At 40.1% G+C, this 16,368-nt stretch overlaps 1 protein-coding gene across 1 annotated transcript in view; it reads right to left on the bottom strand.

Moving 5' to 3' along the window:
- The window catches only part of Nmdar2 (NMDA receptor 2), a 379,887-nt gene that overhangs the window by 235,117 nt on the left and 128,402 nt on the right, over positions 1 to 16,368 (bottom strand). The gene's annotated exons all lie outside the window — the stretch shown is intronic.

The raw sequence follows: 16,368 nt of genomic DNA, 5'->3' as shown, positions 1-16,368 counted from the left end.
ATCGCCAGAGACATTCAAGCATTCCAAGTTCATTTCAAGCGTGCATCTATACGATTTTCACGATGAATAGGGGATTTCTGGTTGAAGTCACCAGCCCGGAAACCTGATTTCTAACCCTCCAACCCCTCATCCCTTTTATGTGGGTTTAAAATGCAGTTACGTTTCCGTGTTTCCGCACGTTCATAGATCATCATGGTGCCAATGTGAATGAAAACAGCACGGAAAAAAGATATGTCAGCTGTAGAAAGACCAAAGGGGAAAGATTTCTCGAGTAGAGCGAGTGTCTGGAGGAAGTTGAAGGAGGCTGAAAGCATAGAGGAGAAAGATGGGTGGTGGGAGTTGGAAGGAGAATAGACGGCGCCAATGTGAATGAAGGAGGACGAGAGTCTTGGGATGCTAGTGCCAGTGTAATGAGACGACGCTTTTTCTCTGTCTTTTGTCAGTCGCATAAAGTGAGCGAGAAAAAGAGAGAGTGACGGCGCTACTTTCTTTTGTATCGCAAATGTCGAATCACTTGAGTTTAAACTGTCATGGCAGGAGAGAGGCAGAGCTGAGCATGGGATTTGTTTATCATATTTCAGAAAGGGAGAAGCGAGACGAAAGATAGCTCTTTTTTACTTATGAGAACCTACCTCTCTTGTGAATGCATTAAGAATAATAACGTTATATGAAGCTAAATGAAATCCATTAGTTTGCCTCCGTTTCACGGAACATAATCCCCTTGAGTCCGCAACTTATTTTTTCTCTCTTTAAATTCCATGTTTTAATAAGGAAATTGAAAATAGCACCTACCCGTTCTCTGCCGTTTCTCCTACTTTTACAATACATTGATAAGGATTGCTGTAAATATAATGTTTAGTCTTAGATTCAAAGAGCGAAACGAATATTTGATGTCGTGTGGAACTTAGGTTTATGTCACTTAAAATTGTAAAATGAGAAGCAATGAAAATGATTTCGCCGAAGTGTGAATCAGCGGAGAGGGAGCCGCATCAAATCTTTTATAACGTCTTATGTTTTAGAAGATTTGATGTACTTCTTATATATATATATATATATATATATATATATATATATATATATATATATATATATATATATATATATATATATATTTTCGGATGGCACAATAGAACACAAAGAAAATAGATAACACGGACTTGAAGGAGGCCTCGGAGAAGGCCGAAAGCTCAAACAATCTACAATGTGAGTGTCCTTTTAAGTGTTATTTATTTTATTTTTGTTCTGTTGTGCCGTCCAAATATTATACTGCTCGCGAGAGTGTTTCTATATCATCGATTTATATATATATATATATATATATATATATATATATATATACACACACACTGTTTCGCTCTATTTCTCTGTTCATTTAAATGGGTGTAATAATATCTGATTTAAAAATTTCTTTTTTAACCATATTGGGGTAGTATTGGGATATTACAACCAAAATTAAAATAAAATATTGTTCGGTAATTATTGAGAATTTTGAGTGATACACGTGACATTTCTGGAATTAAATGCTTTTAAGACTTCATAGTTAGCGGAATGGAGTTATGAATATGTAGGAAACATACTCGTTTTTCGAAACTTCAGAGATATGAATGACTCTTGCAGTCCGGCAGATCCTAATTAAACAGCAGTGACCTAAATTCGTGTCGCTGAAGTCATAACTGATGTGGAACGTGAAAGGTTGTTTGTAGTTGCTAAATCTGTGTACCTTTTGGTGAAAGCTTTTTCGTCAGAAATGCTTAATGTGCCACTCTAATATTTTTCAGAACTCGATCTAATTAAGGTGCACATTTAAGTGTAACTCGAGTTAGATTATTGATGCAGTTCCTTTTCGGAAAACGTGGACTCATAAATACACATTTGGATATGCGAATAATTTAGGTGAGGGTTGCGTAAGTATTTCTGGAAAGTGTGCAGTAATACGTACATTCTTTGTCTGAACGTAATTTTAGTCCGCAATGGTCAGTTCCTGTTCCTTCACCGGCATCGTGCTCTCAGAGTTTCCTTTTTTATGTGCAAGAAAAATCGAGCCAGAAATTTATGTCGCACTACAATGGGAAGACCATATTCTGTAGAGTCTGCTCCTCTAAACAATTTGCTTTGCCATGACGTCCGTTATCTCCCTCCTTGTGAAAAATCATATTTTGGATTCTTTTTCTTTTTGTTTTCTTTTGTTTTAAACAATGCTTCCTTTTGCAAACATGTCTGAAACTGGAGCAGCTTTTTGCAATCCTCCTCTTAGGTACGTACACTGCTAGTAAAAGAGGTTGTAACTTCAGAAGGGTCGGAAACGTTTTGGAAAATGCTCGCTGGCTCTTAAAAAAACGAATTTAGGTACTCGGAGAAAAAAATAAAATGTAAGGAATAAAAGAAGCAAGTTACGAAATGATATTCCCTTTACTTTATTCTACATATTCTGTTGTGTTAAAATGAACTCAATGATATACTCTTGTTCTTCCGTTTGACTTTCAATTCCATTTTCGTTTCCGTATGTTTATTGGCATGAATAGCCCGTATTAGGAAAACGCGATTTGTTGCATAGATTGAAATGAGAAATAGTATGACGCTGAGATGCTGACGCTTTATAAGATGACATTTCTGAATATTATTAATATTGCTGAACGAATTGTGGAACGATAATGATGAGACTTTTCGTACCCGAAACTGTTCACGCTTACTCAGGCATCACATTACGCGATATTCTGTACTTATAAGTGACCGTTTCAGCACTTTGTGCGATGCTATGGTTTCTAGTAAAGGAAATTGGATTTGTTTCAACGAATCGTATATATTTTATGTTCGATTTTAATGACACATATTCTTAAGTATTTTGAATACCGGGTAGATATTTTTTAAAATAATGCTCCGTCTTGTTGAGATGAAAGACCTAGTCAGATATATTTTATTTTATTCGAGTTTATAGTTTTTCTAGGCCTTCAGCTGAAAACTGGATAAGTGTATTTTGAGTTTCCTTCGGTACCTTCAGTTTGAGACCAATAGCGTATTCGTGATCATTTCTTGTAAATAGAAAAGTGACGGCATTATTGTCATTAAGTATGCATAGTATTGATTTAAAAATAGGAAATATTTGCATGCAGTTGACGACTAATCACAATTAATTATAAATAATTTTAGAAACACAGAAATAAGGTTGGTGGCAAATTAAAAACTAACAATTAAGAACAGTCTTAAAATATTTCGATGCAAACAAACGAAAGTTTGCGAGTAGTTGATACTCAACCCTGAATAGGCCGGGAAAAAGCTACTCATTTTAATTTACCTCCTCTTTTGTGCCATGTAATCTACTTTAGAGGGAACCTAACGTTTTTCAAAGAGTTACAGTTACCCTGAACGACTTGAAATCAATATTTTCAGTACCTTAATGATTCAGCCTCTATTCTGCTGTACCTCTTGTATGATTGCCGGGCGAGCAGAGATTTGCCCTAAATGGATATTTACAAAGTAAAAAAAGGATATGATGTTTTGTTCAATACCTAGTATGCCTTACGTTGCAATGTTGCATTTTTTAGAGTAACTGTGGCTGTAGTTATTTTCAATAGTTAACGCACAAGCTGAAAAACTTTCTTCGATGCAGTGACATATTCTATTAGGAAAGTCTATAATAAAGAATAAGAAACATATTGCCCGTTTCTACGGATTTTATTTCAAAAAGGCGATAGGGAATTTGCAAAACTAGTGTGCTTGTGTGGTACTGGAAATTCAGATAGAATGTGTGACATATTTCAAGGAGAAGATTGAAGCCTTCGGCAACCGCTAAACATAGGAGGAGAGGATGAGGAGATGGAATTGGAGTTAGTAGTGTGGAGGTGTATGGAGTGGAGGAAGACAGCAAAGATGTGATAGAGTTCTTGGCCTTGGAAAATTCAAAATGAATTTAAGAAAATTGTATACGGGGGAACGGAGGGAGGTTTAATATGGGTGGAAAGTCAGGTTAATATAAAGTCCAATTTTGTGAGAGAGGTGGACACAAAAAGGCCGGAAATATTATAAAATCTTAAAAAAACGAACTTTCTCAGGGAGAACAGTGAAACTGGTATTTATGCACACTAAGAGATGAAAGCTACTCGTTTTAATTGCCTGCCTGATTGAGTCTATGTAATCTGATTTAGAGGGAGCGTAATGTTTTTATGAAAATTTATGGTTACCCTGGATGAAGATAGCAGTATTTTTAGCAAATTATTCCCCGGTTGTTAGCTGAGTGGAACCAAGTCTAATTTCTTGAGGGAGATCTTATAATTGAAATCGCCTTTGAGAAGCATTAATTTCAATTCAGTTTTTGTAGTCTAAGACTTTCAGAAGTGCACCTGCTCCTAAATTACAATTAGATATTGGGATTTATTTTTGGAATAAATAGGATCTTAACTTCGAAAAACACTTTATATCTGTTTCTTTATCAAGGTTTTTATTTAACTTTTGTATTTTTTGTCATTTTAAGATGAAATAGAATAATTAGAATGGCCTACGGTATCCCGTGTGTAATAGATATTTACGCGCAACTCTTATTCTTTATTTAAAATTATACCAAATCGGCGATGAAAAAATTTAAAAATCACCTTAAAAGAGCTATACTTGACTATAATGGCTTTAATTTATAAAAGACAGTATAAATTTTGTAAATAAAAATTGAATTGACTTTCTTCTCAAGTTTTCCTTTGAATTCCAAGTATAATTGTTTCACCTGACTTAAGCCATTCACGTTTCTTAGCATAAAATGAAAATAAAAATTGATCGATTGGGCTTTTACGGTAACATAACTCTCAGACAAAAAACTACTTGCTTTCTGGTACTTACAAATAAGAAAGGACCTTTTCTGACATTTACCCAATCTCTTGAATCCTATATATTTTAGTTAGGTAGAATAGGCACACCTGCTTTAAGGACTGGTCTTGATAAAAAATCACGCTCAATGTTACTGTTCTTTTTTTTAAATCGACGCTGCCCAGAAGAATAACTTTATTCGTCTCCTTTTTACCAATCCTCCTAGTCTGAGGTCTTTTTTCCCTCTTGCTATTCCTCGAGACCTTATTTCTTTCTGACCCAATCCTTTCTCTTTTCCCGTCCCTCCTCCTTCATCCCTTTCACAACTCTTGGCTCTTTTATTCCTTTATTTATTTTGCCCTAATAGCCTCCCCTCTCTTCTGCCCTCGCTCGCCTTAGGTACTCTCTTGCCCCCTTTCCACCGGCTCCCGTCTCTCTTCCACCCCTTCTCCCCTCCATCCCTTTCGCCTCCTTCACTAACCATTACCCTCAAACGCTTCACTCACCAACCCCCCTCCCACCTCCGCAGTCTTCCCTCACCCCAGTGCCGCCGGCTTCTTCGTACTCTCCGTTCCCCGCCGTTCCCTCCCAAGCACCCCCTTCCATCCGCCTCTCCTCACCCCTCCTGTTGATCTCTCCTGGCCGTCCTGCACTTTGTCATTGTCCTCTCGAGCGGACCCATCGCCACCGAACGCTATCCATCATCCTCCACTCCTTCCCTCTCCTCGCGGTCACCGCCTCCTCCGCTGCCTTCCACATTCCGCCGCCAACCAACTCTGCACCCTTCCCGCCCTCTCAACCCGCTCATGTCAATCCCCTATGCTCCTCTCCCTCCTCAGTCCGCCCTTCCTGCCCATGCGACCGACCCACTTACTCCTTCCCGCTCACCTTCCATCTCGCGCGATGTACATACATATCCTGCGCACCGTCTCGTTCATCCCACGCCACCACTTCCATCACCCTTCTACTCTCAACCTTCATAGCCTTGCCTCTTTTTGCCTCTTGCTTTACCTACCTTACTCTTTCTTATAGGTTCCCGCTGACTAGTTCTCACAGAAATCTGACTGCATTTTGAAATGGATATGCTAACCAGAACTTTTTATTTTTATTCTAGGTGAATTTTTTTCTTGTTAGAACTGTTTATTTAAAAGCACAGTAATGTAAGCCACATATTAAGTAAAGTTTTACGTCCCACCCTCCTTCCACCTCCTATTCATTTTTCTCTAACCTTTGGTAAACGAAAAAAGTTTTGTTTTTTCACCTGGTCACGTTCTAGATAAACTCCATTGAATTATGTTTACGTATAATATAAAAACACCAGTACCAGATTTCAATCAGTTTTTATCAGTTTCATTTGATGATAATTCAGTTGCAGCAAATGGTGCATATTCTCATTTTATTTCCCGAAATGAAAACTAGTCATTAGGCAACAAAATGGTAGCTTTTAGGTTTAAACTAATATTAGTTATAAATTGTCTCAAATTTTGTGGCTAGTTCTTATTTTTTAAAGTCATGAAATTACCCATTTAGAAATAACAGTATTTATATTTCCAATTATAATTACATATTCCCTGTAATTTAAAGTTCATCCAGTCCTTCAGAGTGCGCGTCAATATCTTAAACGTTCATTAATAGTAATCATGGGAATTTTCCTGTTTCTCTCATTACTCGACCCTAGTAATTTCGGTCAATAGAATAGATTATATCCACAGTCAACAATACTAGCGGCTATCGCCGGCTAAGCTGGGCCAATTTATCCGTACAAATGTTGCTGGATGGACTGGAGACCTAGTAGAGGACTTTCCTTATGCGTGGACGGTTTTTTAATCACGTTGTTGTCAGTGAACACGCGCTTATGCAGATGCTTTGGACAAATGTGCTATGATTTTTCCTGGCTTAATGAACTCTTAATTCAAAAAATTGGACTAATTCACTTTAAAGTTTACTTTTAAAGAAATAATTTGAGACCGTCGAATATTGCAGTAGTAGTAAACCAAACAAATGATGTTCATGCACGGTTCAATTAACTTCTATAAAAATAATGCGAGACTATCCAATTTTTCGGCAGCCTTGCACGAAGCGTCTGTTTAGCTGTCAGCATAGATCATAATATAAGTATGTAAATGATATACTATAGACCAAGATAAAGGATACGATAATTTAGTTGTCACTCCAGGTTGAAGTAAGTGAATGGTTTGAAATCTTAATTCTTAATGAAACGTGCGCGGCCATCGTGCGGGACAATTTTTTTCCAAAAAATCGATTATCAAAAATCAGGACCAACCTGTGTTAATTTGTGTATTTTCACCCTATTTATTTATTCCCCCCTCTCGCAAAAAATTATAAGCCCCTATTCCTTACCGTCTTGGCGTGATGTGACTTCAAAGAAACAATCAAACAAATTAATATTCACATTTATATCATGATAAGATATTATATCTCTGACTTCTGTCCCTTCTATATCTTCCGCTTATTGAATCTCATGATTAAAAACATTATTACCGGTTTATTAATGCTCCATAACTTAAATAATTGTTACTTGTTTGCTCTTCATTATTGTATTTTGGTTGAAACGGGATTATGCAGGGTACCTAGATGATTTCTATATCATTTAAAGCGTTACACATCAGAAAAGGATTAATTTTCTACGTAACAGAATCTATTGATGTAAACAACTTTTAGATTTTTACCCTATGTTAATCATTTCTACCAAAAAAATCTATGTATATATTCTCTTAGTATCCATTAATAAACAACGATACCTTAACAATACAATGAGGTAAACTCTACAATACCTTGCATTAGCTACCACCCGTCATCTCACACTTTTCATTCTCTTACATTCTCAGTTTATGAACCCCGATATTGGCATTCGCAATAATCAACACTAACTTTTTTAAATCGATAAATTTTTCTCCGGTCTACCCTATTCTTTTCTAAACTGGAGAAAAATCCCTCATAACTTATATGTGCGTAAAATTTTCCCGAATTGCAACCCACACACCATCTTCTTCTGCACCAGCTACTTCCCATGCGTGCGCAAGGTCCTCAAATCTTTCCCAAAATACCTCTTTCCCCTCCTGATCAGCCACAAACTGTGGCGAACGTACCACCCAAATCTCCCTTCGTCCCACCAACCTATCGGACGTCCCGAAAACCACGAAACCCTTTCTCCTATCCCACGCTACCCCCTAAGCATTTTCCCCTTTTCAACAATTGTTTCCCTTCTTTAGCAAGATAAATTATTCTTTATTCATATTGAATAATTTTTATTATCCTTTGTTCCCATTGTTCTTCACCAATTTTTTCACATCTAATGTAGTCTTTCATGCACTCTCAATTATATAACTTATCATTTAAAATGAAATCTCATCAGCTAATGCTTTATAATCGCCATAGATTCAGTTTTTTTACTTTTGAACAACAACTTGAAACAGTCTCGCATAATTAAGAGAGACTAAGCTAAAAATTACATCAGTCAATCTATAAAATCAACTTTCTTAAAATGTGTGTCAAAGGATTGTCAGATTGCGCAACTGAGCTCGCAAAATGTGACAGTATTTCAACCTCCTGGGTGTTTTGCAGTTAGAAACGACTTGCAACCTGCTCATGCGACTTTATGGTGGTTTTGAGAATGAGTTACTAGGAAAAAAATAATCAGTCCTATTTTAGAGCGATTGTATATGATTTTTTTTCTAATGCCATGCATTTGGAGATCCGAATTTTTCTGCCGTTTGCCCTTCCGGACATTACGAGTACAACATGAGGAGGTCATTTCATAATTACTCGGAATGAAAAGTTACAGACTCAACATCACGGTTTGAAATGCAACAGAACTAATTGCTATAGATTCGAATGAACATAATTTTATTATCCATTAGTAACATGGTGTCACTATTAAGCTCCAATTTTGTAACTCAAAATATCAAATTAACTAAATTATTATATAATGTAACTACATTATTTTCACTTAGCTCTTAGAAGTAAACAGACTCATTACATATCAATCTGTTGATTGATTGCGTTCGTAACGTGTATAAGTATATGCGCATTTAAAAAAAACCATTAATCGGATCAGGAATCATAAAATCAGAATCCTTCGCCTTATTAGAAACTTAATGATTATATTCCTAAGGGTATCGATCATCTAAAAATCTAAACACTGGCATATTCAAACCTAAGCATTTCGACATACGTTACATGCAATTCGCAACATAGATTATACTTTTAAATTTCTAGAGAGAGTACAGCGATCCATCTGCGTAATATTTTCATAGTAATCATTGTAATTCATTTATATAATTCATTCAGAAATTCATAAAATATTTCAATACTTGGTTCTCCTGAAAATTCGGAACTTTAATAGATTTAAATAATATTACCAGGATTATGTACAGTTACGTAGGCCGCTCTTGCGAAATTTTCAAGGGTAGAATTGATATGTTCATATACTTAAGTATACATAAACTTAAATTAAATATTACAAAGCAAAGCAAAGGTGTAAAATTTTGTTTGAATTCTTTGTCCTAGTGTTAATGTTTAATTAACAGAATTTCTATTCATTACTCACTTATGAACTATATTCATCTCAATACTTTAAGGCTGACCTTTGCCCCCTTCTCCAGCTCGCATATCTCGCGTAGGTAGGAACTTTCCTAGCCCGTTATCATAATGCTCTATAGAGAAGCTCGTAACTTTCGTCGCTGCGTCTCTTCTGTTGGCGACAGACGCCTTGATGTATTGTTAGAAGTTCGCGCGTTGCTTTCTCGTCCGAAAAGAAATATGGTTAAACTTAGCAATGGTTCATAAGTTGAATCCTTTTTTAGAAATAAATATTACGGTTTGTATCGGGAAAAACTTTGTCCAAAACGACCATAGTTTGTACAATTATGGGCCACGTCGTTTGCTCATTGTATTTTAACAACCTGAACAAAAAGAGACGCCGCAGTTTATGATACCTCGTAACCCCTTAGTACAAGAGGAAATTGCAAGCCTGATTTTGTATATTTTTCCTGCGACGTAATTCAGAATTTTAAAAACTTATCTGAAATCCTTCGAATTCATAGAATGCCATTTAAGGGAAAACTGTGCCGAACAGAAAAATTGAAGTATTGTATCTTGATTTCATCCCTATCGGTTAATCCTAGATATTTTCCAAAAACTCACAGAATTCACAGTAAATAACCTACAAATACGTTGCATGGATGTCGCATGTATATTAGGTTGGAAACTTATTTTTTTAGTACTTAAATTTTAGCTCTAAACTCGCCATTTGGATATTTAACACCTAATTTTGATTTTCCCTATGTATCACGATTTTTTCGTTGAATTCAATTCTTTTCACTCTCCACGTTTGAAGTCCTAGCAATGTTTCATAGAACCCCATGCTATTTTCGCGATTGCTATTATGGCGATTCTCGTACCCCGATAGGAGAAATAAACTCTCGGGTGTAAACACGCTTTCAAGCATTCGATTAGCAATGTTTTGCTCCTTCTCTCTCTCCATTTTCTGTCTCTGTTCACCTTACACACATGCACATACACGCACGCAGGGACACACATAGTACCACCTCCATTACTACACATGCCCACACACAACAACAGCATTCATTTCTCACTCATGCGCTCTCACCGTCCAGCACACACACTCCACACACTACTCCATCCAGAGCGGGGGTACTTACTCTTAGCCTTCCCTTCGTCTGGTGTGGAATCCGGGCTCCTCCTCTCTTCCCCGCCCTTCTTCCCCTTTTGTTCCTTCACCGTCTCTCCCCTACTTGCCAAACCCTTGGTCCTTTGATTCTCCCCCTCTATCTCCTCACACCGCACGCCCCTTCCTTCTCTTCTGAACTTCCCCAACCTTATTTCGATCAACCCCTTCTCGGAACTACCCTCCCTCTCGCGTGCGACACCTCTCGCTCTCTCCCTCTCCTACTCAGCCGGTCGGAGGCACGCGTGCAATATCCCCATGCGGGAGGAGGGCGTGCGCATGTACGACACCGCGGTCGCCCGGGTAATGTCCTTGGTTCGCCTCTTCCAGCGGCGTCCGCGGGGTGAGGGGCAAGGATTATGGGGAGGAGGGGGATAAAAGAGGGATGCGTATCGTGATTCCTACCCTTGGGAGGAATCTGTGCCTCTTCTGTTCTCTTTCGCTGATCCCTCCCTCCGTTCTACGCCCGAGAAAACTTATTTATCAGTCGGGATCCAGCGGAAGGGTTGAAAGATGGCGGACCATCGGGATTGAGAATGTTCTTTTCGCCTTCCCCTTGATGGGCGTGGTCTTTTTATACAATTTCCTGTACGGCTTTCCCAGTATCTACTCCCTCCTTATCCCTTTGGAGAATGGCACCCGAGTAGTGGAGTAACTTGTATTAATCAGGAAAAGGATCGAGTGATCCGATTTCCCCGTGTAAGCTCTCGAATCCCCTTTTTCTTTATCTTCTTCTTCCTCTTCTCCTCTCCCGATGAACTCTGACCATGTTCTTCAAACCGCAGGGCACGTGTACGCGATTCTGTCAATCAGATCACTTCTCTAGGCGTGTTCTTCATTATCCTAGGAAGAGATATCCCGTAATTTTTTTAAGGGTTGGTAATGGAATGAATTTAGTCAGTACACATATGCATCTCTTTCTTTGTTGTTTGAAGCCGTCCGACACATAATATTGGGTGAATATATGAAATTTATGTAATCAGTAAAAACATTAAACCTATTAAGAGAGAAACCTCGTATTAACGTCAACTTAATTGATTTTCCACCTATAAATCACTGGACATTAAGTAATCAGAATAATTTATTTGCCTTCCTGTGCGCACCAAATCTTTTGTCATCCACTGAGTTTCTTCAGCGTTAATGGATCCTTTCTTTAACATATTTTTTTGTCACCCTGATTCATAATATTTGGAATATGTAATTAAGAATGATTTTTCGATTGATTTATATGATTAATAATTTGATCATACATTGGAAAGTTAAAACGTTATTGCCTCGTTTGAAATATCTAGGCTTGGATATTAATTAATATAAATTTCATTCAAGCTATTTCAAAATACTTAAACAGTTTTTAAACACTAAGATTTTAGAAAATTGGGCTCAATTTTAAAGAGATTGAAGGTCGTTTATATTCCCGTATCATGAATGAAGTTTTTCCTCGAGGTAGGAGTTCTTCACCTATACTGAAAGCGTAGCTAAATTCCTAAGAAGAATTTGGTTTCCAGTGCGCATACTATCTATCATTGCCAAGTTTTCAAAGGCTGTCCTCGGGGAAGTAGATTTTCTATATTTTCCATGTGTGGTAAATATGGAACAGAATGGCCTAGGAAAGGAGTTCACCTGGAAGTATCACAGCGTCCAATAGGCAATATGGCTTTCTGGAGCCATCACCTTGACAACGGATGGACGCCTGGTATGCGTTAGATATGACGCTGCTCCTTTTGTTTTTTTCATGTGAGGATGCGTAGGAGCGTCCTCGTTTCAACAGATTGGCACTTCCTCTTCTCTTTAACGTGTTTACGCGTGCCACGTTAGCATCACCTTCTTCGTACGTACGCCTTTGTTAGGTTTAAATCGACGTTTGTTTTTATGCGATTTTTTCTATGTTTGCTGAAATGTCTTCTTGAAGGGAGGCAGAATGGTTGATTCTATTCCATTAAATAACAATGGTTTTTTTCCCATGTTGAGGCTGTAGTTTCTGTGTTTACGTATGTTGAAATACACCCTCACATCCACTTAGCGCTAAGTTTAAGGTATGGCCGCCGTTATTTCTACTTGACCTCCTCAATTGCATTTATAGTAAATCCTAATGCTTACCATCAAAATGTTTTAAAAATAAAACATTTAGAGAAAAGGTCAATAATTTTGTGAGAATTATGTGACCCCTAAATCTGGATAAACGCCTTTTCGTTTCTTCCTTAATGATTTCACGACTAGAATGGATAAAATGACAGCAAAGATTCGAGTTGAAAGATTACGTTCCGACAATGTATAAACCACGACGAAAGAAGAGAGAATATCAACGACTAATAGCACACAGACTAGGAAGATCTCAGTCCCAAGCAATTAAATGACTAAAAAAATAGTGTTCGTTGACGTGTTTTCGACCGAGATTTATCCAAGGAATGATATCCTCCCGGAAAAAAAATATGCAAGTTCTTCTGTTCAAATGGTTACTCAAAAGGGAAGTCGAGCTGCGGACCTCAAAATGTGGGCAAAGTGATCATTCGCACTCCATTTCTTGGTCCGTCAGGGAATGGCGCCCAACCGACGTCCCCCTTAATGCCACCGTCGGGCTCCTATCGGCCGCTTCGACCGACCGACCGTGGGAGACGGCGCCCCGCTTCGGATAAACAAACGGTCCGGGGGTGGCACCCGGTTCGTTTCCCCGTCGAGCCCCGCTCCCGAGCTCAAGACACGCCGCACCACACTTCTTTTGTTCCTCCCACAATGTCGAGAAACGAACGCACGCCGCGTGAGGTTGGTTGGTCGGCGAGAGGGGATGAAAGGGCTCACACGGGTGACGCGGTGGCAACACGGCAACTCCTGTGGGCACGACACTGTTTTTCTTCTTTTCCAGCCACGGGAGTATATTATGGATGAAGATGATCTTAAAGTAGGGGATCCTCGGAGGAGATTTTCACCGCCACCACCGCCTGCTCCTCCTCCTCCTCCTCACTCCTCCTCCCGGACGATGACGGCAAGGAGAGCGTTGTTGCTGCCTCGACGGTCCCCCGCCCCTTTCCGAGGGCATGTCACCCCCAACCCTCTCCCGCGACCCTCACCATGCCCGCTCAACACGCCCCCTTTTCCTTATAATAACACACGACGGGGCGACCGTTTTCTTATTAAGCCACTCCTTTCTTTCCGTCGTCCTCCTTCCCGCCCGCCCTACTTCCCTTTCCTCCGCAAATAGTGGGGTGCTGAACGGAGGAATGCGAACACTAGGGGTGGATACTAATGCACGCACGGGCACACGCACCACAGGGAAGGAAATTGGGTCTGCCGCGCGGAACGGCGGTACGATGACGGGGACGGTGGAGGAGAGGGAGAAACGGACTTCCTCGGCTTGGCTTCCTTTCTCCTCCCAGCTGGTTGTTTAAAACTTGCGAGGCTCTAAGAACTGTCTCCTATTCCCTTCAACCTCCCGTGAGGATAGTCAATCCAAGTAGCCGAAGGCTGCACGCCATAAAGGGGTGTACACTTGGTGTGTTGTGCGTGAAGGGTGGTCGGGAGGCAGGGTTCGAAAGGGAGGAGTGTATGACGAATGGGGCGGGGCGGAGTGGGGGGAGAGGAGGAGAGAGAGAAAGAGAGAACGAGAAGATGTGTTTAGGGCGTGTAGTGCTGGGTGCGCTATCACACCCCCGGAACCTTCCCTTGACTGGCGGGCACCATCCCCCTGGCGCGCGCTCTCTCCCCTCCCCTTCCTCCCCCCCCCTCGCTCCATCCAGCCCCACCGCTCCTCTCTCTCCCGCCCCTCTAACCTTCTCTCCGCTCCCCTCTCGCGCCTCCCAACCTCCCCTCGCTCTCTTTCTCTCGTTCCCGGGTCCAGGGGTCTCTCTCCGCCGCGGCGCATGCGCACAGGGAACTCGAGCGCCGACGCACCCAAGACCATTCCACGAAAAGAGGCAACCGACCCACACACACACACACACGTACATACTCCCATCCCTCTCCCGTCCATTTCTCTCTCTCTCCTCTCTCTCTTTTCCACTTTTCGTTCTCCTTCCCCCCTCCCAACTCCTTTCCTCTATACGTTACATCCGATTTCCAGTTCTCCTTCCCTCTTACACACACTCGTATAAAATATTTTCTCTCTCAGTTTCTTTCCAAACCCTTCCATAGAGCATTTTATTCCTTTCACTCTTATTTCTTCCTTTCCTTCTCTCCTTTCTTCTCTCCATTTAGATGCTACTCTAGCTCTCTCCCTTACCCACCCTTTCTCAACCCACAGCACCATTCCATTCGGTCGTATTTACAAACCTACCCCATCGGTCTTTCCGTTTCCTCTTTACTCCCGGCATACTCTTTCCTCTCCCTTCCGTAGCATCTATTCCCTAGGAACGTCATTGATTAACTTTTATGCATTATCATTCCTATAACGTTTTCCGGTCCTTCATATTCATCTGCTTCTCGGCTTCTTCTCGAAATGATTTTATTTGGATCCTCGTATCCATCATTTTTTTGATTTCTCTTTATATCTCTCGGATATTTTTGCACGAGTTATCTTGCTCCGTCGAAGGCATTTATTGTTACCAATGTACCTCTTATCTAAAGCATAAAGTCCTATCTGCTGTCATTGATTTTTATGCTCCTTTAAAGTTCTTTCCAGTGATCGTTCTTTTACTTTGAATGGGAATCGCCTAAAATATTATGTGACCTCGCAATTTATTTGTGTTTTCGAAAAATATTCCTCGCTGGCGCCCCTAGTATCGTGAAAGGTGTAATGTGCTAGCATCAGGCAAAGTTGTACGCCAGTTATTCCCTGCTTTCTCCTCAATTTATTTAATGTGGTTTATTTAGTTTTTATAAAATATTTCGATGTCGATAATTTCGACAATCTTCAATCCTTTCTCTTTTTGACATACGTGTTTCAATCCTAGAGTCAGTAATCGCTGCTACCACGTCGTGGAACAGAGTTTTAAAATCGTGAAGTAGCCATCTTAGCACGTGTGCGATATAATTTTTTTATGCCTGATTCCAAACGTCTTTCTCTCCATGTCGTCTATTCTAGCTCAATTTCTCCACCGGGGCTCCTTCGCTCTCCGCCATTTCACCTTCTCATCCCGTGCACGTCCATTTCCACCCTCCGCTGCCAGAACCCCTCCCTCCACCCTCCTACTCGGTTCCTTCCACCATCGTGCTCCTTTTGCTTCCCCTCCCATTCCCGTCCAGGACTCCTTGCCCTAATTCAACCTCTGGCCCGTGGAACTGCTCTTTACACGCTTCGTAAGTGATGACGCCGAGCGTTGCATTAATTTTTTCTCGCTGGTGACAGAGGGGATTAATAACCTTTCCCCGCGCGCACCGAAATGTTGTGGAGCCTATGCTTGGACTATTATTACTGGGATTCCCGTCGCGGTCTCTTGCCATCAGAAATGGGTATTCACAACGGTGCAGTACACAATTCTTTTTTAATTTTCCGACGATACATTATGCATCAACGTTGGGAGGCCACTTTGGGAATAACTCAGGAAGTTCTTGAAAATACGTGGATGTAATATTCGTTCCTAAGTTTTGCGATTTCGATGGAATTATACCAGATCCATTATCGTACAGTCTTTTTTAAATATTTTTATAAGGCCTCAATCTATGCTAGCTGATCAGCGTTTGATTCAGATTGGAGGGTATCAGGTTCAACCCTTGTGTTGCTTTCGTCATTCATTCTGAATCCCAAGTTGTGATTTTCTGAGGTAAGGAATTTTCTGAGAAATCACTGTCGGACGTTTAAAAGAGCTAAACCCTTACCCTTAGAGTGTGAATTTTACATGCTGTTGACCCTAGTATCAGGTGCACCTTTTCCTTACCTATAAAACTGAGCCATATTGAGAATGGTTCGTTTGATGTATTCTTAAATTGTCTATTCC

This window comes from Hetaerina americana, unplaced genomic scaffold (assembly GCF_022747635.1).
Source record: "Hetaerina americana unplaced genomic scaffold, ioHetAmer1.1.p SCAF_1, whole genome shotgun sequence".
In the NCBI taxonomy this organism is placed as follows: domain Eukaryota; kingdom Metazoa; phylum Arthropoda; class Insecta; order Odonata; family Calopterygidae; genus Hetaerina; species Hetaerina americana.
Note: the sequence above shows the minus strand (reverse complement) of the source record. Positions and strands in the feature narration are given on the sequence as shown.